The 26,076-nt window shown below is 40.7% G+C and overlaps 1 protein-coding gene across 2 annotated transcripts in view; it reads left to right on the top strand.

Moving 5' to 3' along the window:
* Positions 1-13,724: 13,724 nt before the first annotated feature.
* The window catches only part of RESF1 (retroelement silencing factor 1), a 38,448-nt gene continuing 26,096 nt past the window's right edge, over positions 13,725-26,076 (top strand). Inside the window, exon 1 of one of the 2 annotated variants that reach the window (XM_063075179.1) lies at positions 13,725-13,777. The gene's annotated coding sequence lies outside the window, so the exon portion shown is untranslated. Of the gene's footprint in view, positions 13,778-15,008; positions 15,100-26,076 lie in introns of those variants that run through there. The other variant, XM_063075180.1, reaches the window with a different exon arrangement.

The following is a 26,076-nucleotide window of genomic DNA, read 5'->3' as shown; positions in this document are numbered from 1 at the left end:
AGACTTTTAAATTTCCTATGTGAATTGTCTGCTCTATTTATTCTTTTTACTGTCTTCCATTAGCACCGTAGTTAAAGAAAAATAAAATTGGAGGCCACCAATAACATATACCCCAAGGCCACCCACCTATAACCAGATAACCAGTTCTTGAATCATCTGATTTCCTTGAAATGCTAGGAACATAAACAAAACACAAAACCTAAGCTTTACATCTTCATCAGCACAATTCAGTGAAATTAAACTGATCAGCTATAGACAAATCAGCACAGGCAGCCCTACTTGCCCTACAGTCAATCACGAAAAAGGCCAAAGTATTTCCTCCGTTATGTTGTATACACTGTGCTGTGGCTGCTGTAGGGTGAGCTTCTTACCACTTGGTTTGAAGCCTTCAGGACCATCGTTTGTACTTTCTCTTATTGTATGTCAATAAGCTTTTAAATTTTTCCTAATTTGATTTGATTTTGTTTCTGAAACAGCACAAATTTGTTTATACGGCTTCTCCTTTTTCTTGCTTTCCTCCCTCATCCCCCTTCCTTGTCTTCTCTCTCCCCTTCTCTCTCTTTCTCTCCCTCCCTCTCTCTCTCTGCGGTGGGGGAGGGAATAAAATTAAAGCTACTGAGATAAAGATTTTTCTTTCTTTTTTTCTTTTCTTCTTTTTTTAAAGATGACCGGTAAGGGGATCTTAACCCTTGACTTGGTGTTGTCAGCATCACGCTCACCCAGTGAGTGAACCGGCCATCCCTATATGGGATCCGAACCCGTGGCCTTGGTGTTATCAGCACCGCACTCTCCCGAGTGAGCCACAGGCAGGCCCCAAAGAGATAAAGATTTTTCAAGGCTTTAAATTTAATTGTTTATTTCGATAAACCCTTACCAGCATTTGTCTTTTTGAAAAAAATTTAAAAGTACCTCAATGTTTTAATTTGTATTTCTATGATTTCTTGAAAGATTGAACATTTATCTTTTCTTTAGGCATGTGAATTTCTTCCTTTGTGAATTATTGTCTCTCATCCTTTGCACATTTATCTAATGACATCTTTGCTTGTTTCTCTCTGGCTTTGTCAAAGGAGGGGACTACCACTCAGTATCTGAAACTAAAAAGATGAATTTATGATTTACTTATAAAGAGAGAACTGTGCTCATCAGGCACAGTATCCTTGATGAGAACAAACTGCGGAGGTTTTGAGAAAGCACTTGTTTAGTGGCTGTATTGATCATAGAGTGGGTTTACATCAGCCTTGGAAATGTGGCTTATGTTAGCTACAGAGACTAGAGTGGGTTATTCAGGCAAGTCTTGCTGATTATCTGACTCTCAGTCATGGGCTGTCTCTGTCACTGGCTTTCAAAGGCATTTTCACAAAAGCAAGTTGCCATGGATTTCAGCAGCAACTATATCCAGTTCTACTCTTTACTTGTTACTATGGCTATAGAACTGTCAGTCTTTTCCTGAGAGCATAAGAACTTATTATTATTATTTTTTTTTTTTTTTTTGACGGCTGTCTGGATCAGAGATCCAAACACTTGACCTTGGTGTTATAACATTACAGGGACTTTTTAATACTCAGCTCTCTATATTAATTAAGGATATTAAGCTTTTGTTATGTTGTTTACATTTTTTGTCCTCTATTTGTCTTTTAATTTGGGGATTCTTTAAATAAAATCTATAGCTTGTCAAATCTTCTCACTTTGTTAGGGCTCAGAAAACGACACCCCAAAGTGAAGGCGTATCTCTCCGACTTTCTCCTGCCCTCCTGCCTCACCCCTTCTTCTCCCCCGAGGCTAGCCATAAAAACTAGAATCCATCTTCCCCAAGGCAGGTCACAGAAACCAGAACCTCTTTTCCCCAAAGCCAGCCATAAAGCCTAAAATGATTACTCTAACCTTTGCTACCTTTCTGAGTAACAGCTGGCCATAAAGAAATTAAGACCTTCAATCCAGGGAGGTCCTGCCTCCTGCCTGGGAGGAATGAACGCTACACGGACAGGCCAAGAAGAATCTGAACAGATAGGACTTGCTGGGTTTCCCCACCTAGTCTATGAGCATTACATCATACCTTTTTGTCCAATCACATTTCTACATGACTGTCTCTGCTTCACAGAACCTAAGCATAAAAATGGACAGTTTTCCCTGTATCTTTAGGTCTTTGTTCTGAAGGCTCCAGTGTCACATAAAACTATGATCAAATAAGTTGTTATGCTCTTCCCTTGCTAATCTTTCGTTATAGGGGTGTCAGCTGTGACCCTTATTATGGAGGAAAGGGATTGCTCCTTTCCATCCCTACACCTTCTTCATGCTTTCTATCTTTTCCATTTAAAATCTTGCACTCCTATGACGAGGAGCTTTCCACTCTGTATCATTGAATTTCATTTTCAGAGCAACCATACACTCTTTATATTGATTCGTAATAGCTTCGTGTCTATGTATCTTGCTTCCTCAAAGATTCCAAGCTCCATGAGATCAGGGTTTGCATCACTTTTTACTTCCCACGGCATGTATTATGGTGAGGTGTGTGAGGCTGCAGTGTGAAGCCTGGATTAGAACAGGAATAGTTAAGACTGAGAAAAAATAGACTAGTGTTGACCAGAGAAACTGAGGCCAAATATGTAAACAAAGAGTTTATTCTGAGCTAGAGTGTTTCAAACTGCAGCCTGGGCAGCATAGCCAAGATACCTCGGGAAGTGCACTGAAGGGGACCAGCAGAGTTGACATTTTTATAACCTCTGGAAAGGGTAGAACAAAGAAAAGGAGAGAGCATCCCCTTGATTAACATATCAGTGCTCCTATTGGTCAATACATACTTTATGGAAAAGGGATTGAGATTAGGTTACATTGTACATACATAAATTTTGGGATAAGAGTTACAAAAAGCAATTTCAGCATCCTTGAGTTAATTTATTACTTCTTCTGGTGCCAGCATGTATTGTTTTCTAAGTTGAAATGGCCTTCTGATAGTATTCTCAGGCTAGGGAGGCGTGATTTACCAAGGTCCCAAGCTTCCCAAGGTCTCAAAAATTTAGCTGACCTTGGTCAGAGCAGATGTTTACCACTGTCTAGTGGGGTAAGAGTTAGGAAGTGTTGATCTAAGCCAAGGACAAGTTGGATGTGGGAAAAGATTCAAGAAGAGTTCATTGAGGATCCAAACTTGATAGAACTGAACTTTTTTTTTTTTTTTTTTTTGTCTTTTTCATGACCGGCGCTCAGCCAGTGAGTGCACCGGCCATTCCTATATGGATCCGAACCCGCGGCGGGAGCGTCGCCGCGCTCCCAGCGCCGCACTCTCCCAAGTGTGCCACGGGCTCGGCCAGAACTGAACTTTTTGACAAAACTAATTCTCTTGGGCAACACAAATTTCTATCATAGTTTATTTAAATAATTCTGCTCTTATTTGGTATTAATTCAGTGGATTGGAAATAATGGCATCTTCTTGTGGGATTTTTATTAAAGAGAAAGGGTTGAAGCATAAAGACTGGTCATAAAAAAAGAGTCCCTAACAAGTGAACTTAATAAATCCCAAGGGAGGACTAGAATTCTGAGGACTCAGGTGGCAGCTTTATTTAAATGGCTACTTCTGAATTTAGTGACAAAAGTAGCCATAATTAGTGAGCCTACTCTAGGGTGGTCCCTAAAGATACATAAATCCCCAAGCCATATCGAGGACATCCTAAGGGTAATCAAAATCACAAGGTATTAGGGCCAGCCCATGGCTCACTCGGGAGAGCGAGGTGCTGATAACACCAAGGCCATGGGTTCTGATCCTATATAGGGATGGCTGGTTCGCTCACTGGCTGAGCATGGTGCTGACAACACCGAGCCAAGGGTTAAGGTCCCCTTACTGGTCATCTTTAAAAAAAAAAACAAATCACAAGGCATTTTCCTTTCCTCAAAAGATCTTCAAAAAATTTTGTGCATATCATATTAAGTTAAAAGGCAGCATAGCCTACATCTGGACTTCTTATTATGTGAGATAATAAATTTCCTCATGATGATGAAAGAGATCAAAGGAAGGAAGGAGGAAGGAAGGAAGGCAGGAGGAAGGAAGGAAGGATGGAGGGAAAGAAGAAAGGAGAAGAAAAAAGAAAAAAGCAAGTAGCATAGCAATGAAAAGTCATATTCAGTGACCTGACAAGTGTGAAGGAAGGAGGCATAGACTCTGGGTTTCCTTGAGGGTCTACTTGTATAATGTTGTAGTTTTGGGACACAAAGGTATTTAGAAGTGGCCCAGTTCAACCTCTTGATTTTTTAAAGAAAAAAAATCAAAGGCTCACAGAGGTTCAATTACTTGCTCAAGTTAGTTAGAACTAGAGTTAGAACCATAATTTAGTCTTCTGATTTATAGACTAATGGTATATACTTTACCATATGCCTCATCACACATGCCAGCTTCTGCCTCTTAGTCGCTTAGGTCAACAGCCAGCGAGTGAGAAAGCACAAACTCAGATGCTAAACAAAAATGATCGGCTACATCTTCATGATTCTGGATAAGATGATTTCTCTGGATGAATTCCTGAGGAGGTAATTAATATTTCCCAGGAGAACTAAAGTCAATTTCTCAACTCCTTATGCACATGATCAGGGTTTGCTGCACACTAAGAAGATAAATCACTTATGTCTGGCTCTGATAAATATATCCTTTGCTTCCTACAACTTGCAAAATAATAAATGGGTATAGCAAATAAAGTTTTTAAGGAAAGATGGATTTACTTTGGTTAGGCATGACTTTTCCTGCTTGGACATACTATTTATTTGCAGCAGTCAAAGATGAAAACTTGGGGGCTGGGCATTCAATCCAGTTGGTTAGAGTGGTTAGGTTAGAGCATGGTGTGATAACACCAAGGTCAAGGGTTTTGATTACCGCTCCCCCCCCCCCCCGCCCCCGCAACCTGCCAGCTGGCAAAAAAAAAAAAGAAAGAAAAGAAAAGAAAAACATGACAACTAGAAAGGAAGAAGGTTGATTTCATTCAGATCAGAGTACCTCACCAGGGCGACCTTTCATATGAAGGGGTAAAGAAGTTGGGATGATTTACAGTTGAGGTTGTTTTGCGAGTAGGGGAAGATAAATATAGAAACAAATCAGAGGATGGGGCAATGGTTGCACAATGCTGTAAATGTAGTTAATGCTAAATGGTACAATTAAAAATTGTTAAAATGGTAAATTTTTATATTATATATCTTACCACAACTAAATGAATAGGAAAGAAATCAAAAAAATAATAGAAAAATCTTTAGAAAAACTAGACTAGGAAGAAAAATTGTGACTTTATAAAAAGACGTAAAGGAACATCTAGATAGATGGAGAGACATACCAAGCTCTGGATTGGAGGACTCAATATAAAATTTTAAAAAGGATGAAAGTACCAAGGTCCACGGTTCAATTCCCTGCACAGCAGCCACCAAAAAAAGTTAAAAATTTAAAAATATTAAGAAATGAAAAAAGGAAAATTTCCTTCAAGTTATCTATGTATCTATGCAATACAAAGGAAGCCTCAATAGAATTTATACACACACACACATACAATAGATAGGTAGATAAATAGATAGATGGATAGATACAAACCATACACAGGCAAAAAAATTGATTCTATATTTGTCTGGAATGCATTATTCAATAAGTAGATACTGTGACAACTGAGTAGCCATCTAGAAAGTGACCTACAACTTACCTTACACCAAAACTAATTCCAGATTGATCAAAAATGCAAACTTTTTGTAAAATGGTAAAACCGTAATGAAAACAAGAAAAAGGTAGACCTCCCCTCCCCAAATGTGCTGAAGTCTTAAGCAGGCATTACATAAAACAGGAATTCCAAGTGACAAATAAACAAGGTGCTAACCCCTATAGCTGATCAAAGATGGGTCCTTGGAAAAGAGAATTGTTCCTACGGGTTGGTAGCGATTGTTTGGCCAAGAGGTGTAGGAGCTGATTGGTGGGGGCTAAGGTCATGTGCAAGAAGGGATGAGGAGGAACAGCTGGGGGGGTGATGGTGGAGGACAGAGACATGAGAAGGCCACTGAGGAAAATTCTCAGTCCTTCTTCAGTGTCTCTCACAGTATTCAGTATCAGCTGGGACATCGCCACTGAGAATGAACCCAACAGGGCTGTAGTACAGTCTTTAAAAACCAGTTCTCTTTAGAGGTAGAATTTATCCCCCTCGACCAATCTGAACAGAAGTTACAACAAAGAACGAATTGATTAAATCAGAGTAACCTTGAACTGAATGTCTCCTAAATTCAGTGCTCTTAGCACTTGAATTGGTATTTACTGCCTTCTGTACTTTCTATTCTTTGTTTTCCAAATTGGCCTTGAGTTTTGTTTTCCAGGTGGTAATTCAACTCACTGTCAAGATCTCTCTGACTGTGAGAGAATGACTGCTCCTTCATTCCTCCCTTTTCTTGTAACTATTAGCAAATCCTTGCTAAGGGTCTCCTTGTAAGGGGACTTGTTCATATCGAGCTGGGAGGACGAGGAGCTTTACTTCTTGTAACTTAAACTGGATCATTTTAACAAGTCTGGTAAAAAGGCAAGGCCCTAGAGTCAACAATAAAAACAAGATAATTAAGGGCCCCATAAGGCTAGAAGCTAGGGTTGTTAACCAAGGGGAGAAATTAAACCAAGATTCAAACCATCCTGAATTTTCTTGTTCTTGTTCTCTTTGTTTAATACATTCCCTTAGTCTTTTCATGGAGTCTTTAACGACTCCTGTATGATCCGTGTAGACTTAGCATTCTTCTTTAAGTGCTACACATAAACCTCCTTGTTGTAGGAACAATAGGTCAAGGCCTCGGCGGTTTTGAAGAACAATTTCTGACAGTGAGGATAAGGAGATTTGGAGGGCAACTATTGAATTTTCTATTTCTTTAACCATGGGGGTGGATAAGTGAGGATTTCAGTCCAGATCAAGATGTATGGGACTTGATCTGGGTGGCCATGCTTTCCAAAAATGACTCTCCTGACTGCTTGAGCTAGAGCCAAGTGGGTTGAGCCCTCAGAGGGCCATCCCACGTCGAAAGCAGGCCAGTCAATTTCACATACAGTACACAAGATTTCAGGGTCGACTGAAGCTCCGAAATCTGCCGCTTTTTCCTGAAAAATTTTAAAGTTAGTTAGAAAACATTGATGAACCGTTGGCTTCGAGGCTCCCTGTCCCATTGTTGACCTGTTGGATGAGGGAGGGCCAAACACTCAAGACAGAAGCAGTTACAATAAAGCACAGCCACAAACTGAAAACGAAGACGAAGACAGAGACAACAACCAAATTTGGCCACCAAGGGAGGCCACTTAATGGACCTCAGTGACGTCTCGCTGGGTCCGGGGGATCGGCGTATTCGACTGCATCCAGTCTGGCCAGCATCCCCGACAAGAGAAACGTCAACTTACCAAAATCGCCTGCAGGCACTGTAAGAAGGGCGAACTGGTCAGTGTCCCAGGAGTTCCACCAAAAATGGGGAACTGCACCTGGGGTAGAAATTTGGCTCTCCACGGGCCAGGGGGCGAACTCTGGGGCTGAGGAACATCTTCTCAGGAGGTCCCCTCGAGGTTCGGGTGTCCGAATTGAGAGAAAATCAATCTCTGTGGGGTAAAAAGGATCCCAGACGAGCCCCCAACTGTTATGGTCGTCTGGGAAAGAAACAGAATGTACCCCACTAGAGATGGATAAAAAGGAAAAATTTATTTACCGGCAGCCAGGGCCACACATACCAACTCAGGGAGTGCAGCCCCAGACAGTTTTTGCTTTTAGCTTTTATAATGGCTTAGCGAGGGTGGGTTCATTGTTCTATGGATTTAGCCAATGCAAGCAAGCCAGGAGTACATAAGCTCATTTTGCGGTTAGCCTTGCATCCCTCCCACTTGGGGACTTTTCGGTGGGATTTTCCAGAGCTAGTTCTTGTAAAGGTTTTCATTTCTGAGAAACAGAAACCTGATTCTAAAATGGCGGCTGCTACTTTAAGATGCAGTTGCTTATGACTGCTCCTTCAACTGTTCAAATAAACACAACAGGGGGCCGGCCCGTGGCTCACTCGGGAGAGTGCGGTGCTGGGAGCGCAGAGGCCGCAGGTTCGGATCCTATATAGGGATGGTCGGTGCGCTCACTGGCTGAGCTGGTGTGGGCGATACCAAGCCAAGGGTTGCGATCCCCAGCCAAGGGTTGCGATCCCCTTACTGGTCACAAAAATAAAAATAAAAAAATAAAATAAACACAGCAGTGAAATCACATTACATAGATGGAGAAGTTAAAACCTATTGACCATGACAAAAACAGAGTAACTTTCTGGGTGTTAATGAAAATTGTTACAGCTTTAAAGGAGAATTAATCTTGGGCTGGCCCCGTGGCTCACTCCGGAAAGTGCGGCACTGGGAGAGCTGAGGCCGCGGGTTCGGATCCTATATAGGGATGGCCGGTGCGCTCACTGGCTGAGCATGGTGTAGACAACACCGTGCCGAGGGTTGCGATCCCCTTACTGGTCAAAAAAAAAAAAAGAGAGAGTTAATCTGGCAATATCTTTAGCCCAGGAATCCCCCTCCTGGAATCCTTCCAGCACTTATAGATTATTCACAGTCACAAAAATTGGAAACAAAGTGAGTTTCAATAGGGTAATAGTAAATATTAGGTGATTATTAATAATGACTTAGAGCTATTACTATAACTTGGAGCGATAATGATGACTTGAATAAAGCAAGAATCAGAGAAGTGTGTACCATAGGCTACTGAATAAAATGGTCACTAAAATCTCTCAATATATATTTATTAATATATGGTTAAATGAGTATGGATAAAAGTACTGAGGTGTACGTGGGTTAGTGGAAGCAGTTGGTTTAGCCTTATGCCAGTATCACACTTCATTACATATAGTAAGTCTTGAAATCACAAGGCTGAAATCAAGGTGTCCTCTAATGCGTCTTCCTTTCTGAAGGCTCTGGAGAGGAGTACAATTCCAAGTTCATTCAGATTGTTGGCAAAATTTATTTCCTTCTCAAGTTTTCCATATGACCCCCTCCATATCCAAGCCAGCAACAGTGGGTGGGGTCCAGAGAAATGTGGCTCAGTCCCTCAGACCCCCACTCTGCCACATTTCTGTGACTTCCTCTTTTAAAGGCTCATATGATTACACCAGGCACACCCAGATAATCCAGGATAATCGCCCAGTGTTAAGGTCAACTGACTGGTAACCTTAGTTATAGCTACACAGTCCCTTTTGTATGTAAGTAACATAACCATGGAGTAACACCAGGAAGTTTAGGTCACAGGGTCCAAAATTGTGCCTACCACATTGTAGATACAATTCAGGAATACCATGAATTTGGATGGCAAAACAATTACCTCTTCATTTTTGCAAACATTTACTGAAATGTACCATTTTCTTGTATTCTGAATGTTGCCAACAAATACACAGCAATAATATCAGTATCAACAGTAGCACTGTCACCATAAAAATCATAGGTATTCTCATTCATGTCAGAGTTAATACGGTTAATCTTGAAATATATCATTTATGTTCACCACTTTCAAAATCACAGTTATTACATCTGCTACTAGATCTTATTTATTTATTTATTTATTTTGACAACTGGCCAGTATGGGGATCCAAACCCATGACCTTGGTGTTACAAGGCTGCCCTGTAACCAACTGAGGTAACTGGCCAACTTGATAACTTTCATATTGAATTAATTTCCTTTGTAATGTTACATATTTTATGCATTCAAAAACATTATTCTAAGAAGGTGTCTACAGGCTCTACTAAACTGCTAAAGAGGCTTATGGCACAAAAATAGAAAAGAATACCTGCCCTCAGGAGTTACCTTTGCTTGTGTGGTTCAAATTAGGTTACTGCTCACCAAGGTCAAGGATCTGGATTCCCTTACTAACCAGCTGCCAAAAGAAAAAAAAAATTAGGTTACTGCCAGAATTTCTACATTCTAATACACGTGAATGTAAAAGGAGTTTCTGGCTAAGCAATTCCCTTAAGCAGAAGTGCATACAGTATTTTTGCTCATAAGTCATTGTGAGAACTGAAACTTGGCAACCTTAGTTGCAAGGGAGGCTTGGGGAATGTAATGTAATCTCTAGTTACATTTGAAGTGACTACATACAAAGTGACTTTGTATCCAGCTGAATATCACTAACAAGAATGGGGAATGTTATAGGAGACAATCAAAAAAAGAAAAAGAGAACTGATGACCTCATTTATAACTTAAGTGAAAAATAGGCATCTTTTGTAAACCAACATAATTTCTTACTGTAGACATGCTAATGATGTCAACTCTTAAGGCTAAGTATTATGCTCTTGAAAGATTGAGATAGCATCTAAGAGAGGCTTTGCTTTTGAATGTTGGGAAACAGAGAGTGAGGACCTGTAATTTACAGTAGGGGACAGAATAGAGAGCAGTCTAATCTTTTGGGAGAATCTTTTCCCAGCTGACCAATTGGATAACAAGGTTCATTGTTGGGCACACTGGGTTGTAAATCTCTTAAAGAGAAGACAATGTACTGATAAAATCAATTTCAAGGGTTCAGATCCCTGCACTGGCCAGGCACCAAAAAAAGACAACGTAAAAACTCAGCTCTTGAGTAAACATATTTTCAGGTCCAAGAGACTGTGTTTCCCCTTTGCAAGTCTCTTTGCTGGTGACCCATCAGGGTGTTACCGAGCAAGGGTTCATGCCTGGCACACACAAAAGCCAATAGTTATGGCACTAATTTTTGAGAATAGGCTTTACTTTGTGAGGTCAACCAGAGAGGCAACAGGAGGCAAGGTGATGGAGTGCGGATGTGTTGTCGGATGTGTTGTCCCTTCCAAAACTCATGTGGAAATTTGATCCCCAATGTGGCAGTGTTGGAAACTGATTGAGTCATGGGGGTGGATCCCTTGTGAATGGATTAATGCTCTCCCTGGGGGAGGGGGGATTAATGAGTGAGTTCTCGCTTGATTAGTTCCCATGAGAGCTGTTTGTTTAAAAAGACCCTGGCACCTCCTCTCTCTCTCTCTCTCTTGCTTCCTCTCGCAGTGTGATCTGCTTGTACCCACCGGCTGCCTGCCACTTTCCGCCATGAGCAGAAGCAGCCTGAGGACTGTGCCAGATGCAGCTGTCCCAGAATCGTAAGCCAAATAAACCTCTGCTCTTTATAAGTTACCCAGTCTCAGGTATTTCTGTTACAGCAACACAAAAACAGACTAAAACATGAGGTGCTCTGATCAGGGGCTACACAGGTTTTAAGGGGTACGGGCAAGATTGATTGGCTAGCCTGAAGTCAGGCCATATGATGGAACAAAAGTGGATTGGCTAGCTCCAAGTTGGAGTATATATGATAATGAGGCAAACCTGATTGGCTAGCTCTGAATCAGCCATCCATAGTGATGAAACTTCTGGATTCTGGGTCTTCTTTGCTGAAGGACCTCTCACTTCCAGAAGTGTTTCAACTACTGGCTTTTGAGTTTGGCAGAGGGGAGATCTTCAGTTCCTGTGGCACTTGACATCATCTGGAGGGTAAGGTCCTTCTCTGTGTGCTCAGCTTACATCCCCCTGCAAGACAACTCATAAAACAACTTGAGATAGAGAAAATAAACCAGTTTCAACTGAATTTAGGTGGTTTCAAGGGCTACTATATTGAAGAATGTTACTTATACTTTAGGACTGGTGCGAAGACCAAACACTTTTGGAAAATTAGCCTTACCTAAAGAAGACAGGAGAAAGTCGGCAGAAGTACAGACAAGGATACATAGCAGAGAGATCAGCAATTTCATCCCAAATGGCATTGTAGCTTCCTGGGCATTAAACTTCGCTGGGCATTAAGACGTCCTGTGAGGAAAATGGAGACAGACTGGCCAGGCTCCCTCACCTCATATCCAGCTGAACATGGCTCAGCATGTCTGTTGTAAATATGTTATGTAACAGTGGCATAAATGTGCATGTGCACCCATGTATACTTCTTGGCTATCTGCCACTATTGTGTACCCTGGTATAAAAGACAATGGCTCTCATCCACTGGATGGCTGAGCTCGGGTCTGAATAAAGCATATCAACTTTGCCAATGGCTCACAGAATCTTTTTTGAACTACCTAGCTCACAACCTGCACAGGATGGGTGTGAAAGGTCTGTGACCCAGCCTGACACTTCCTTAGTCTGTGTAGGAGTGGGATCACAGCAGACTTTCTCACAGCAAAACTCCTCCTCCTTTGGGTTTGTTTTTGCATGCTGATCTGTGTGGTTAGGTGCTGGAAAACGCCTTATCTGAGCCAAGTGAACCACCCTATGTTCCAGGAGCTGCTGCAAGTGATGTATGTGTATTAACTCATGTAACTACCTCAAAAATTCTATGAAGTAAGTGTTACTGTTATCCCTAGTACACAGATAACAAAACTGAGCAGAGAGATTAAATGATTTTCCCCATAGGTGGTATGACCAGTGAGTAGCAGAGCCAAGGTCTGAACCTCAAAGGCAAAGGAATATCCTGCCCTTGCATATGGCAAAAACTAATCACCCCCACCCTTTCTCATTCCTTAACAGAGACAGGATTCCCTTGTTTACTTTCTCCTATAGAAACCCTACATCTATTTCCTTTCCTTTGAGTAGATTTCTCTGCATTAATGGATGTTCTCCCTACTGCAATAGCCTGGGAAAAAATCATCTCCTTATGCATCTCTTGGGTGCACTTTGTGTTTCACATGCTTTACAGAAAAAGTTGGCCAACCCCTACTTTGGATCATTGGTTCTGAGGCTAGCAGCAACAGCCCCTCTGGGGGAACTTGTTAGAAATGCTAATTTTGAGCCCCAACCCAGGCCTTCTGAATCGGCAATTTTTCAGGTAGTGAAATAGAGCTCCCTACACCCTCATAACATACGCTATCTGCTTCTGTAGAATTGCTTGCTTAACCTAAGTAACTCCATTTTACCCCCTGTCTGACCTGACACAATGGCCTAGTTCCTGGAATTTACCACACCACCTGCCTCACCCCATCCTGGATGACGCCCCTGGCTGTGACTGCTTTTGATTCAATAACAGAGAATCCTGAGCAATACCAACACCATCTGGGGAAGGCACTGCTCCATTCCCATTGTCAGACTACCCACCCCCTTCTGCGTGAGAAACCATTGACCTCATAGAAACAAAAAACGCTGATTGCATAGAAACAGGAGCCATACACAATGAACTATTACATAGGAACAGGAACCATACACAATGAAAATCTGTATGCTTGATTGCTCTAATGGCTCATTTTTGGCTTCTGTAACCTAGCTACCTGGCTTGCTTTGTGCACCTGGACAAATCCGTGTGTGGTTTTTGTCCTTAAAACCCCACAAGACCAAGGCCCAAGGCCGTTCTCCCTTGGTTGCTCCTTGGGAGACGGTCGCTGGCCAGCTGGACTGAATAAACTGCCCTTTGCCGCAGGAGTGGCGTGTGTCTTCTTGCGGGAGAGTGCCTCACAACAGTAGTGCTCTTTGATCCCTTTTTAACAAGCCCTCCAGGTGATTCTGATGCCAGGTAAAGGCAGAGGACCACTGCAGAAGTTTTCCCATCAGACACGTGAAAGGGCTTTGCAAGCCCAGGTGCGACTGGCGGGCCTGGCGGCGGCCGCGGCTCATCTGGAAGGCACTAGGACCGCCGCGGCGCGGGTCTTGCAGCCGCGGCCGGGAGCCCGAGGCGGGGCCCAGCTGTTCCGGGAGCCCGGGCCTCCCTTCTCGACCCGCCCCTGGAGGCGGACCCGACTTGACTTAAACTCTGGGGCCCGGGAGGTCGGCGGCGTCCTCCCCGCTAGCCGGGTTGTCCTCTGCCCCCGCCGGTAAGTGTGAGGCCGAGTACCCCGCCGCCCCTCGCTCGCCTTCCGGGCCGGGGTGGGCAGGGGCGGGCAGGGGCGGCGCGCGGCGGCGGAGCGCTTTTGTTCTGCGGCGAGCTCGGAGTCGCGGGCCGCGGGCGGCTCCGGGCCTCGGGCCCGCAGGCTCGCGCGCCCTGCCGTCCGGGCTCTGCCGGCTTGCGTTGCCGGGGCCGGCCCTGGCCCGCCGCGGACGCCGAGCCCTCGGCCCGGAGGGCGGCGCCTCGCTGGCTGGCTGCCTTCAGTCGCCGTACCGTTTGCGGTGGCCGCGGCGAGAACGCGTTTGGTTAATCTGCCAGGCGATTGGTGGGTTAGTCGGGTGGATGTGCGAGCTGCCTGTGTTTTTAATTCTTTCCTGTCGCTGGAGTGAAGAAAAAAAGTCTTTGTTTTGCTTTAACTATTTCCTGAGTGTTCCCCTCCTCCCCGCCCCCGTGAAGTCGGAGCCTCCTGGAACAGAACTGTTTTGTCGCATGTCCAAGTGGCCCGCGAACGCATCTGTGCAGGGGATGCTTTCTGTTCCTCTGCAGTAGTTAGTTCCTCGAGGTATTCCTAAATGCACAAATGCATGCCGATTTTAGGTGTTCTCGAGGGACACGGATTCCGTAAGCAGACATCCTTGGGGTCTTGAGTTTAGCAGCAAGCCTTCGGAGAATCGTATCCGTGAAACCCATTTACTTGCAGTGCTGTGAGCGCCTACCTTCAAAATAGAGAAGCAAGAGCTTGGAATGCCTTTTGATAGGCGGGCCGAGGAGCTTGTTTGGGGATTGTATTTTTCTGCTAAATGTGTTAGCTGTAAATCATGTTTACTTCTTATTCAGTGTTAACATGCACGTATGTTAAGGTTTTAGTTACTGTTTGTTTAAGTACAGATTCTGTTTTACTAAACCTGTAAAGAAAACTGCTATGATAAAGTATTTTTGTTTGGAATGATGGGACAATAGTGGACCTGGGGGAACGCACGTGAATTCTAACTAAAGTGAATGGTATTTTGAGTCCCCAGTCTAGTTTCTGTTACTTAGCACTCTTAATAAGAATTCGGTAAACTTAGTATGCTTTCAATGCAACCTTAAGGAAAACACTTTTGCAAAGCAATGTCATATCAAGTGAAACACATTAGCATGTGCTTCTTATTATTTATAAAATGTTTCTTGCTGTCTCTAGGACGAAAGTAGTAAACACTGGAAGAGGACTGACATGTCTGCAGAGATGAGAACATATACAGTAATTCAAGAGTAAAATTATACTTAAAGCTAAGTATGTCACCTTAAAGAAGACTTCCCTGATTTAAGCAGGTGATTATTTACACTCTGCTATGGAGTAATTTATTATGGAATAAAGTTATTAACTCAGCGAATCAGTGTGGTTAAAAATTGAACATAATGGATATGACTACAAAGCTTGAGAAGAAATAATGTGGTTGGTATAGTACTGATTATTCAATTGTTCATCTTAGCAAAATAAGGAAGGAGTTGTTATGGTGAGGTGACCATGGTTGAAGTCACCCATGCAGAAGTCTACTTATTCTCTACATGCTCTATTTCTTATTTGGTTCTTTTTATTATTATTTCTGGCACATGGGGTTAGGGATGGGGGGAATGTAGCACAGATCACCACTCTGTGAGAACTGTTCCTAAACAACCAAAGTGATCATCTCCAGGGCTTTCATCCTGTAGCCACAAAACTTGTGTTAGGAAGCATTCTCTTAATGATTAAAAACTATAGTCCCTGTAACCACACTGCTTTGGTTAGAATCTTGGCTCTACCAACTCACTCACTAGCAAACTTGGGAAAATTAACCTCTGCCTCAGTTTTCTTATCTGTAAAGTGGGGATAACCATAGTGCCCACCTCAAAGGATTGTTGTGATTAGTTACATGAGTTTTATACGTATACACACTTTGAACACCTCCTGGCACATGGAAAGTGCTCAGTAAATTTTAACTATTGTCACGTTAGAGAGGACATATTTTATGGTCTAAGACATTTAACATCATGCCTTATAGAAATTCAGTTTGTTCACTCAAGTGGTAAATAAATTCATGAGCTTTGTGTTGATTAAACCCATCACTGTAGATCCTGTAGGTTCTCTTTTTTGTAGATTCCCTCTGTTAAGAAGTACTGGTCATTACTGATCCACATCTGGTTTTACCTTCAGGCTTGTTTGGGGGGGAGGGGGGAACCCTCCATTAAATTCCATAGCAAGGCAAACTTATCTCAAAGCTTTGTTCTTCCAGGTTACCTCTGTGACTGTACAGAAAATCTCTCTTCCCTTCTAGATTATCAGTGTCTTGGACACAGTAGGAGCTCAGATATTTAGGGAGTTGATCTAACAGTGTTTAAAATGTGTTTATAAAGTGAATTTCAAGAATCTTTGTTCTGTCTAAGCAGTCTTTTCCCCCCTACCCCACCCCCATCGGAGGCATTCTCCACTATGTAAAACAGATAGGGAAAGCATTCAATTGGAGATAGTGGAAGCACAGGTTACCAGCCTTGGCTATAGAAATGCAAGTTAAAGTTTACTTCAGAAGAGACCTTGTAAAGAAGTAATCTTGTGGACCTTGAAGAATTCTAAATACTTTGTTGGCAGGCAGCTATGCAGTGCTTCTGTTCTTGAGAACCTAAGTGTGCTTGTAAATGAAGGGCAAAGTTGGAGGCTGGCCTATTGAGGTAAATGTCTCACGTGAGATTAGAATTATATATTTTCTGCTAAGTTATAACAGTTGCACAGATTGAATGACAATAACTTACATTCTTTTGAGATGTATGAAATTACAAGGCTTCATTTTGTAAATAAAGTCTTGTAATTAAAATTGCAAAGTGTGTTAAAATTGTATTGTCCAAATAAGTTGTAAGAAACAGAAAAAAACATAAACAGATGATTTTTTAAGCCCCAAAGGAGAATTTATTAGTTCACATAATTTTAAAGTTTATGTAGCAACACCTTTAGGTTTGGATGGACCCAACATCTGAATCTGAAAGGAAGTTTTAAACTTGGGACACTGTGTCTTTGATCTCTGCTGTTCTCTGCATTGGTTCTCAGACAGCCCTCCCTCCAGTGGGTGGCCCTGACATCTCCAGGTACATATCCAATCAGTTTCAAGTTGCACAGAGCATGCCTTTTGTCTGGTTGCTTTACAGCAAATTCTGTAACTAAATTTTGTTGACTCGTTGGGTCATGTGTCCACATCTGCTAATAACAGGAAAGTGCTGGGTTTTTTAACTAGTTTAGAGATAGAATTCAGATACCATGTTAACCTAAAAAAAATAAATAAATAAAAAATAAAAGTATCTCCAAATACGTTGAGTTTATTCGGGAATAGAAAAAAGGATTATAATCCAGAATGGACAACATGGCAAGCCACAAGTGCATTCAGTAGAAGGGCAAGGGAAAGCATTTATTGGCAGAAAGAGAGAGGTGCACGTAAACTTGGAAATGGTTCATTGGTTTTGGAGGTTCAAGGCCAGATTTGTCATCAGTTCATTGGTTGATATACCATTACTTGGCCAATTCTTTCGAGCATCATATCTGAGTTACTGCAATTCTAAAGCATGTCATGATAAACCTTGTGGCAGGAATATGTGCATACTTGCAAAGCAGGAGATGCCTGAAGGACGTGAAGGATTTCTGATGGTTTTTAGAAACAGTTCTTAACTCAGACAAGTAAGCGTGAGCCCTCCCCTCCTCCCACCACCTTCCTCCTTGCCTTTCCCTGACCTGTTTTGTCTGGGTCTGACAGAAAGTGATTTCATCAACTTTCACAAACTTTATTCACTTATTCACATCCAGTGTACAATTCGGTGGTTTTAGTATAGTCAGAGTTGTGCAACCATTACCACTAACAATTTATGAACATTTTCTTGACCCCAGGAAGAACTTCCGAACTCAGTAACTCCTTGTTCTTCCCCAACCCACCCATCTCTAGGCAATCATTAATCTAGTTTCTACTTCTATAAGTTTGCATATTCTGAACCTTTCATATATATAACTGAAATTGTACTATATGCTCTTCTGTGACTTTCAACCCAACATGATGTTTTCAGGGTTTATGTTGAAACATGTATGTATGTCACTACTTTCTATTTCCAAGTAATATTCCATTATATGGATATGTCACATTTTGTTTATTCTCCCATCAGTTAACAGACCTTTGAGTTGTTTCCACTTTTTGACTGCTATGAACAATGTTGCTGTGGTCATTCTTATGCAAGTATTTAATTCTTAGTTCTTTGGTAAATACCTAGGAATGGAATTTCTTCTTTATGGTAACTATGTTTATCCTTTTGATGTACTGTCAGACTGTTACCCGAAGTAGATGCACCATTTATACAGCAATGTATAAGAGTTCTAGTTTACCGACACTTATGTTTTTGATTATAGTCATTGTTAGGTGTTGGTAAATTATAATCGAAAAGTGGTATCATTGTGGATGTCATTTGAATTTCCCTGATGGTTAATGATGTTATCATCTTTTTATATGCATATCAGTCATTTGTCTATCTTCTGTGGAGAAGTATGTATTCAAAATCTTTGACTTTTAAAATAAAAAACAAAGATAAAAAATAAAAACAAACAAAAAACCTTGGACTTTAAATTTGAGTTGCCTTTGTATTGTGAAGTTGTAAGAGATTTGTTTGTTTGTTTTAAATATTCTGGGTTCTCCTTCCTTACCAGTGACCATAAATTTGAGCATTTATTTCTGGGTTCTATTCCTTAGATTAATGTCTGTCCTATGTCAGTACCAAACGGTCTTGTTTACTGTAGTTTTGGAGTAAGTTTTGAATTTGGGAAAGGTGAGTCCTCCAGCTTTTTAAAGATTGTTTTGGCTCTTCTCAGTCCACTGCATTGTCATACGTATGTTAGTATCAAATTCTCAATGTCTGCAAAAGAAGCCATATGAGATTTTTGGTAAGCGTTGCATTTGAATCTATAGATCATTTGGGGAGTATTGCCACTTTAGCGATATTCTCTTCCAGTCCATGAATGTGGGATTGTTTTCCATTTATTTAGGTCTTTAATTTATTTTAGCAATGTTTTGTATATTCAGAGTATAGATTTTTCACTTTTGTTAAATTTATCGTGAAGTATTTTTTTTTTAATGTTACTTTTTCTGGTGGCTGGCTAGTACAGAGATTGAACCCTGCACCTTGGTGTTAATAGTGTTATCAGCACCATGCTCTAACCAACTGAGCTAACCTGCCAGCGCTTTAATGTTATTTTAAATGCAATTGTTTTCTTAATTTTCTGGATTAAATATTGCATAGAAATATTAGCTGTTTTGTATATCGATCTTGTACTCTGCACTCTAGCCAAACCAGCTATTAGTTCTGTTAGTTTTTAATGGATTCTTTTTTTTTTTTTTTCTTCTTGGCAGCTGGCCTGTATGGGAAACCAAACCCTTGACCTTGGTGATACAAGTCCATGCATTTTAGTGGATTCTTTATGATTTTCTGTGTATAAAAATCATGTCATCTGCAAATATAGTTTTAGTTCATTTCCAGTCTGGATGTGTTATTTCATTTTTTTGCCTGCCATTGCTAGAATCTCTATTTACATCGTCGAATAGAGTGGACGTGCTTGTCTTGTTCCTGATGTCTTAGAGGGAAAACATTTCAGGCTTTCACCATAAAGTATGATGATAGCCGTGGTTTTTCTAGATGCGTTTTATCAAGTTAAGGAAATTCACTTATGTTGCTAGTTTTTTTTAATAATAAAAGTTGGTGGATTTTGTCATGCTTTTTCTATGTCAGTTGAGATGATCATTGTGGTTTTTGTCCTTTATTCTATTGATAGGTTATACTATGTTAATTTTTTGGATGTTGAACCAACCTTGCATTCCTGGGATAAATTCCACTTGGTCATGGCATATAAGTATTTTAATATGCTGTTGGATTTTATTTGCTAGTATTTTTGCATCTGTATTTATAAGAGATTGGTCTGTAGTTTCATTTGATTTCCTTTCATTTGATTTGGCATTAGGGTAATATTGGCTTCACAGAATTCAGTTGGGTAGTGTTCATTCATCTGTGTTTTGGAAGAGTTTGTGTAGAATTGGTTTTAAATTTAAATTTTTAGTATGACTCTCCAGTGAAGTCATCTGAGCCTAAGCATTTCCTTGTGGGTAGCTTTTTGGCTACTAATTCAATCTCTATAGGTGATTGTGATTTCCCATTTCTTCTTGAGTTAGTTTTGGTCATTGTGTCTTTGGGGTATTTGTCTATTTCATCTAATATATTGGCGTACAGGTTCATAGTATTTCCTTATGATCTTTTTTTAATGGTTGCAAGCTTTGTAGTTATGTGCCTATTTCCTTATTATTTGAATATTCTTTTTTATTGGTCAGTCCAGCTAAAGGTTTATCAATTTTGATATTTTTAAAGACCTAACTTGTGGTTTTGTCGCTTTTTTTCTATTTTTGTATTCTCACTATTAAAGTTTACAACAGCAAAGGATACAATATAGAACCAACAGGAAAAAGATATGTACAGGCAAAGTCCAAGGAGATCAAGCATGTTTCCAGGTTCTCCCTCCATGAGAGCTGCATCAACATGTTTTTTCTGCAGTTGCAGACTGTCGGGTCGGCCAGCGGCCGACCCGAACAGCCCTTGCCTCGCTATCAGTCTCTCCCTTGGTGTTCCTTCTGGTGGGCGGACGGATGGCCCAGATTCCTCTTTCCCTCAGGTCCCTGTTGGAAGGAGATGGGGAAGAGAGCTGTGAAGAGAGGTGAGCACAGCTGCCAGCCCCAACAGGCCCGTTAAAGGACACTCAGACGTGGCGGGGGTTCTGTCGAGCAGTTCTGTTTATTATCACACAAGCACTTGCTTTTAAAGGCAAATGGGGAAGGGAGGTTTTTACATCTTCCAGTCAGCTTAATGGTTACAAGAGCATGCATCCTGTCCCAATGTCTAGCTATTGCAATCACGCAGGGTTCGTGAGCGCGGAAGTGCATATTTGGCCAATAAGGGCTAAGGCAAGGTTCCCGCGGACACTCCCACCCTACTTCCTCCTGGCGCCATCTTTGGCTGCCACATTAATACGCCCTTGTGGGCCCATAATGGCGCCGCTTGTAATGTCACTTAGGGGGCGTTAGTTTTTTGTTTTTCTTTTTCCTGTCTAATCATTTTTTAAAAAATTTTTTTTCCTTAATTTTATTTTGTCGATATACAATGTGGTTGATTATTGTGGCCCTTTACTGAAACCCCCTCCCTCCTCCCTCTCCCCCCTGCCACCCAACAATGTCCTTTCTGTTTGCTTGTCGTATCAACTTCAAGGAATTGTAGTTATGTCTTCTTCTCCCCGCCCCCCCCCCCAGTTTTGTGTATGTGTGTGTGTGTGTGTGTGTGTGTGTGAATTTATTTATTTATTTTTAGCTCCCACCAATAAGTGAGAACATGTGGTATTTCTCTTTCTGTGCCTGACTTGTTTCACTTAACATAATTCTCTCAAGGTCCATCCATGTTGTTGCAAATGGCAGTATTTCATTTGTTTTTATAGCTGAGTAGTATTCCATTGTGTAGATGTACCACATTTTCTGTATCCACTCATCCGATGATGGACATTTGGGCTGGTTCCAACTCTTGGCTATTGTAAAGAGTGCTGCGATGAACATTGGGGAACAGGTATACCTTCAACTTGATGATTTTCATTCCTCTGGTTATATTCCCAGCACTGGGATAGCTGGGTCATATGGCAGATCTATCTGCAATTGTTTGAGGAACCTCCATACCATTTTCCATAGAGGCTGCACCATTTTGCAGTCCCACCAACAGTGTATGAGAGTTCCTTTTTCTCCGCAACCTCGCCAGCATTTATAGTTCAGAGTCTTTTGGGTTTTAGCTATCCTAACTGGGGTGAGATGGTATCTCAGTGTAGTTTTGATTTGCATTTCCCAGATGCTGAGTGATGTTGAGCATTTTTTCATATGTCTGTTGGCCATTTGTATATCTTTCTTAGAGAAATGCCTGCTTAGCTCTTTTGCCCATTTTTCAATTGGGTTGCTTGTTTTTTTCTTGTAAAGTTGTTTCAGTTCCTTGTATATTCTGGATATTAATCCTTTGTCAGATGTATATTTTGCAAATATTTTCTCCCACTCTGTTGGTTGTCTTTTAACTCTGTTAATTGTTTCTTTTGCTGTGCAGAAGCTCTTTAGTTTGATATAATCCCATTTGTTTATTTTTCCTTTGGTTTCCCATGCTTTTGGGGTCGTATTCATGAAGTCTGTGTCCAGTCCTATTTCCTGAAGTGTTTCTCCTGTGTTTTCTTTAAGAAGTTTTATTGTTTCAGGGTGTATATTTAATTCTTTAATCCATTTTGAGTTGAGTTTAGTGTATGGTGAAAGGTATGGGTCTAGTTTCATTCTCCTGCATATTGATATCCAGTTCTCCCAGCACCATTTGCTGAAGAGGCAGTCTCTTCCCCAGTGTATAGGCTTGGTGCCTTTGTCAAAGACCAGATGGCTGAACGTGTGTGGGTTGATTTCTGGATTCTCTATTCTATTCCATTGGTCAGTGTGTCTGTTTTTATGCCAGTACCATATTGTTTTGGTTATTATAGCTTTGTAGTATAGTTTAAAGTCAGGTAGTGTTATGCCTCCAGCTTTATTTTTTTTGCTCAGCGTTGCTTTGGCTATGCGTAGTCTTTTGTTATTCCATATAAATGTCTGGATAATTCTTTCCATTTCTGAGAAAAATGTCATTGGAATTTTGATGGGGATTGCATTGAATTTGTATATCACTTTGGGTAGTATGGACATTTTCACCATGTTGATTCTTCCAATCCAAGAGCATGGGATATCTTTCCATCTTCTTGTATCCTCTCTAATTTCTCTCAGCAGTGGTTTGTAGTTCTCATGATAGAGATTTTTCACATCCTTGGTTAACTCAATTCCTAAGTATTTTATTTTTTTGGTGGCTATTGTATATGGGCAGGCTTTCTTGATTTCTCTTTCTGCATGTTCACTATTGGAGAATAGAAATGCTACTGATTTTTGTGTGTTGATTTTGTATCCTGCTACTGTGCTGAAATCATTTATCACCTCCAAGAGTTTTTTTGTAGAGGCTTTCGGCTGTTCGATATATAGGATCATGTCATCTGCAAACAGGGACAGTTTGACTTCATCTTTTCCAATCTGGATGCCCTTTATTTCCTTCTCTTCTCTGATTGCTCTGGCTAGTACTTCCAACTCTTCTCTGATTGCTCTGGCTAGTACTTACAATCACTCCTATGTTGAATAGGAGTGGTGAGAGTGGGCATCCTTGTCTAGTTCCTGTTCTTAAAGGAAAAGCTTTCAGCTTTTCCCCATTCAGGATGATATTGGCAGTGGGTTTATCATATATGGCTTTGATTATGTTGAGATACTTTCCCTCTATACCTAACTTATAGAGGGTCTTTGTCATGAATGAGTGTTGAATTTTATCAAATGCTTTTTCAGCATCTATAGAGATGATCATATGGTCCTTGTGTTTGATTTTATTAATATGGTGTATCACATTTATTGATTTGCATATGTTGAACCAACCTTGCATCCCTGAGATGAATCCCACTTGATCGTGGTGAATAATTTTATGTATGTGTTGCTGTATTCTGTTTGCTAGTATTTTAGTGAGGATTTTTGCATCTATATTCATCAAGGATATCGGCCTGTAGTTTTCTTTTTTGGTTATATCTTTACCTGGTTTTGGTATCAGGATGATGTTTTCTTCATAGAAAGAGTTTGGAAGATTTGTGTCTGTGTCAATCTTTTGGAATAGTTTGTAAAGAATCGGTGTCAATTCCTCTTTGAATGTTTGGTAAAATTCTGCTGTGAATCCATCTGGTCCTGGGCTTTTCTTTGTTGGGAGCCTTCTGATAACAGCTTCAATCTCCTTTATTGTTATTGGTCTGTTCAGATTTTCTACATCTTCATGGCTCAGTTTTGGGAGCTTGTGTGTGTCCAGAAATTTATCCATTTCCTTCAGATTTTCAAACTTCTTGGCGTATAGTTGTTTATAGTAGTCTCGAATGATTCCTTGTATTTCAGATGAATCAGTTGTAATATCACCTTTTTCATTTCTAATTTTTGTTATTTGAATCTTCTCTCTTCTTTTTTTTGTTAGCCATGGTAATGGTTTGTCATTTTTATTTATCTTTTCAAAAAACCAGCTTTTTGATTCATTGATGATTTGTATTGTTTTTTGGGTTTCAATTCATTCAGTTCTGCTCTGATCTTAATGATTTCTTTCTATCTGCTAACTTTAGGTTTGGATTGTTCTTGTTTTTCTAGATCTTTAAGGTGAAGTGTTAGGTTGTTTACTTTCCATCTTTCCTTTCTTCTGAGGTGAGCATTTAATGCAATAAATTTCCCCCTTAACACTGCTTTTGCCGTATCCCACAGGTTTTGGTATGATGTATCATTATTTTCATTAGTTTCAATAAATTTTTTGATTTCCTGCTTGATTTCTTCTTGGACCCATATGTCATTAAGTAGAATGCTGTTTAATTTCCATGTGTTTGTATAGTTTCCAGAATTTCGTTATTGATTTCTAGTTTTAATCCATTGTGGTCTGAGAAAATATATGGGACAATTCCAATTTTTTTGAATTTATTGAGACTTGATTTGTGACCTAATATGTGATTTATCCTGGAGAATGATCCATGTGCTGATGAGAATAATGAATATTCTGAGGTCATTGGATGGAATGTTCTGTAGATATCTGCCATGTCCAATTGGTCTAGAGTATTGTTTAGATCTTGTGTTTCTCTGCTGATTCTTTGCCTAGATGATCTGTCCAATATTGACAGTGGGGTGTTCAGGTCCCCTGCTATTATGGTATTAGTGTCTATTTCCTTCTTTAGGTCTAATAGAGTTTGTTTCCTTCTTTAGGTCTATAGAGTTTGTTTTGTCTAATAGAGTTTGTTTTATAAATCTGGCTGTTCCAACATTGGGTGCGTACATATTTATGATTGTTATGTCTTCTTGATGGATCAGTCCTTTTATCATTATGTAGTGTCCCTTGTCTCTTTTTATGGTTTTTAGTTTAAAGTCTACTTTGTCCTATATAAGAATAGCTACTCCAGCTCGTTTTTCTTTTCTGTTTGCATGGTAAATCTTTTTCCATCCTTTCACTCTTAGTCTATGTGAGTCTTTATGGGTGAGGTGGGTCTCTTGAAGGCAGCATATAGTTGGGTCCTCCTTTTTAATCCAGTCAGCCAGTCTGTGTCTTTTCATTGGGGAATTTAAGTGTTTTACATTAAGAATTTTTATTGAAAAGAAGGTGGTGTTAGTTTTTAAGGCCTGACAGCAGACTGCAGGGACACATGGTCTAAGGAAGTATTTATACACATTAGAAATTGTTCAGGACCCCAAAGAACATTTATTTGGTAGGTGATGGAAATAAAATTATTTAATTTAGGGTTTTTTCTTTTTTTTCCCCCTCTTTTTGCAGCTGGCCTGCATGGGGATCTGATTCATTGACCTTGGGGTAACTGTAACCAACTGAGCTAACTGGCCAGCCCCAAATTCTTTCATTTAAAAGTGACAGTAAATTCTTACATGTTATAAATTATTTTCCCAAAACAAGGAAAAACTATATAAAAATACTGGCAGCTGTTGTATATTTTTGCAAATCTCTTTAGAATGTCTGGTTTAATAGAATATAGTTGGATTCTTACCTGCTTCTGCATTGAATTTTTTTGCCACATGTTGTTTTAGTTGAAGTACTTGAAGGTTGTTTATTGAATGACTGAAATTTATCTCAGGCTGGCCACTGCTTCATTATGGCCTTAGAGACTTACTGCCATAAATTCTGATCAGTTTTTACATTTTCCTTCCACATGTCCATGTCATTGGCAAAGTATTGGAGCATGGTATTGGCTAGTCACACAACTGAATAATTCCCATTCCTTCTCACCCAGAAAAACTTGCATAGCTCCCTTATGCTTATGGGGAAGTAAGATCTTAGACCCAGGGACGTCAAGGTTGAGGGGCTGGAGGAGGGTGGGGGGAAGACCATGGATGGAGTTTGGATGTGTTGTCCCCTCCAAAACTCATGTGGAAATTTGATCCCCAATGTGGCAGTGTTGGAAACTGTTTGAGTCATGGGGGTGGATCCCTCGTGAATGGATTAATGAGGGATCCTGGGGGCGGCAGCCTGAGTGAGTTCTTGCTCTATTAGTTCCCGTGAGAGCTGGTTGTTTAAAAAGACCCTGGCACCTCCCCTCTCTCTCTTCTCTCTCTTGATTCCTTTCTCTTGATTTCTCTTGCCATGTGATCTGCTTGTACCCACCGGCTGCCT

This window comes from Cynocephalus volans, chromosome 12 (assembly GCF_027409185.1).
Source record: "Cynocephalus volans isolate mCynVol1 chromosome 12, mCynVol1.pri, whole genome shotgun sequence".
Taxonomy (NCBI): domain Eukaryota; kingdom Metazoa; phylum Chordata; class Mammalia; order Dermoptera; family Cynocephalidae; genus Cynocephalus; species Cynocephalus volans.
The sequence above is the reverse complement of the archived record's forward strand: the minus strand, read 5'-3'. Positions and strand labels throughout refer to the sequence as shown.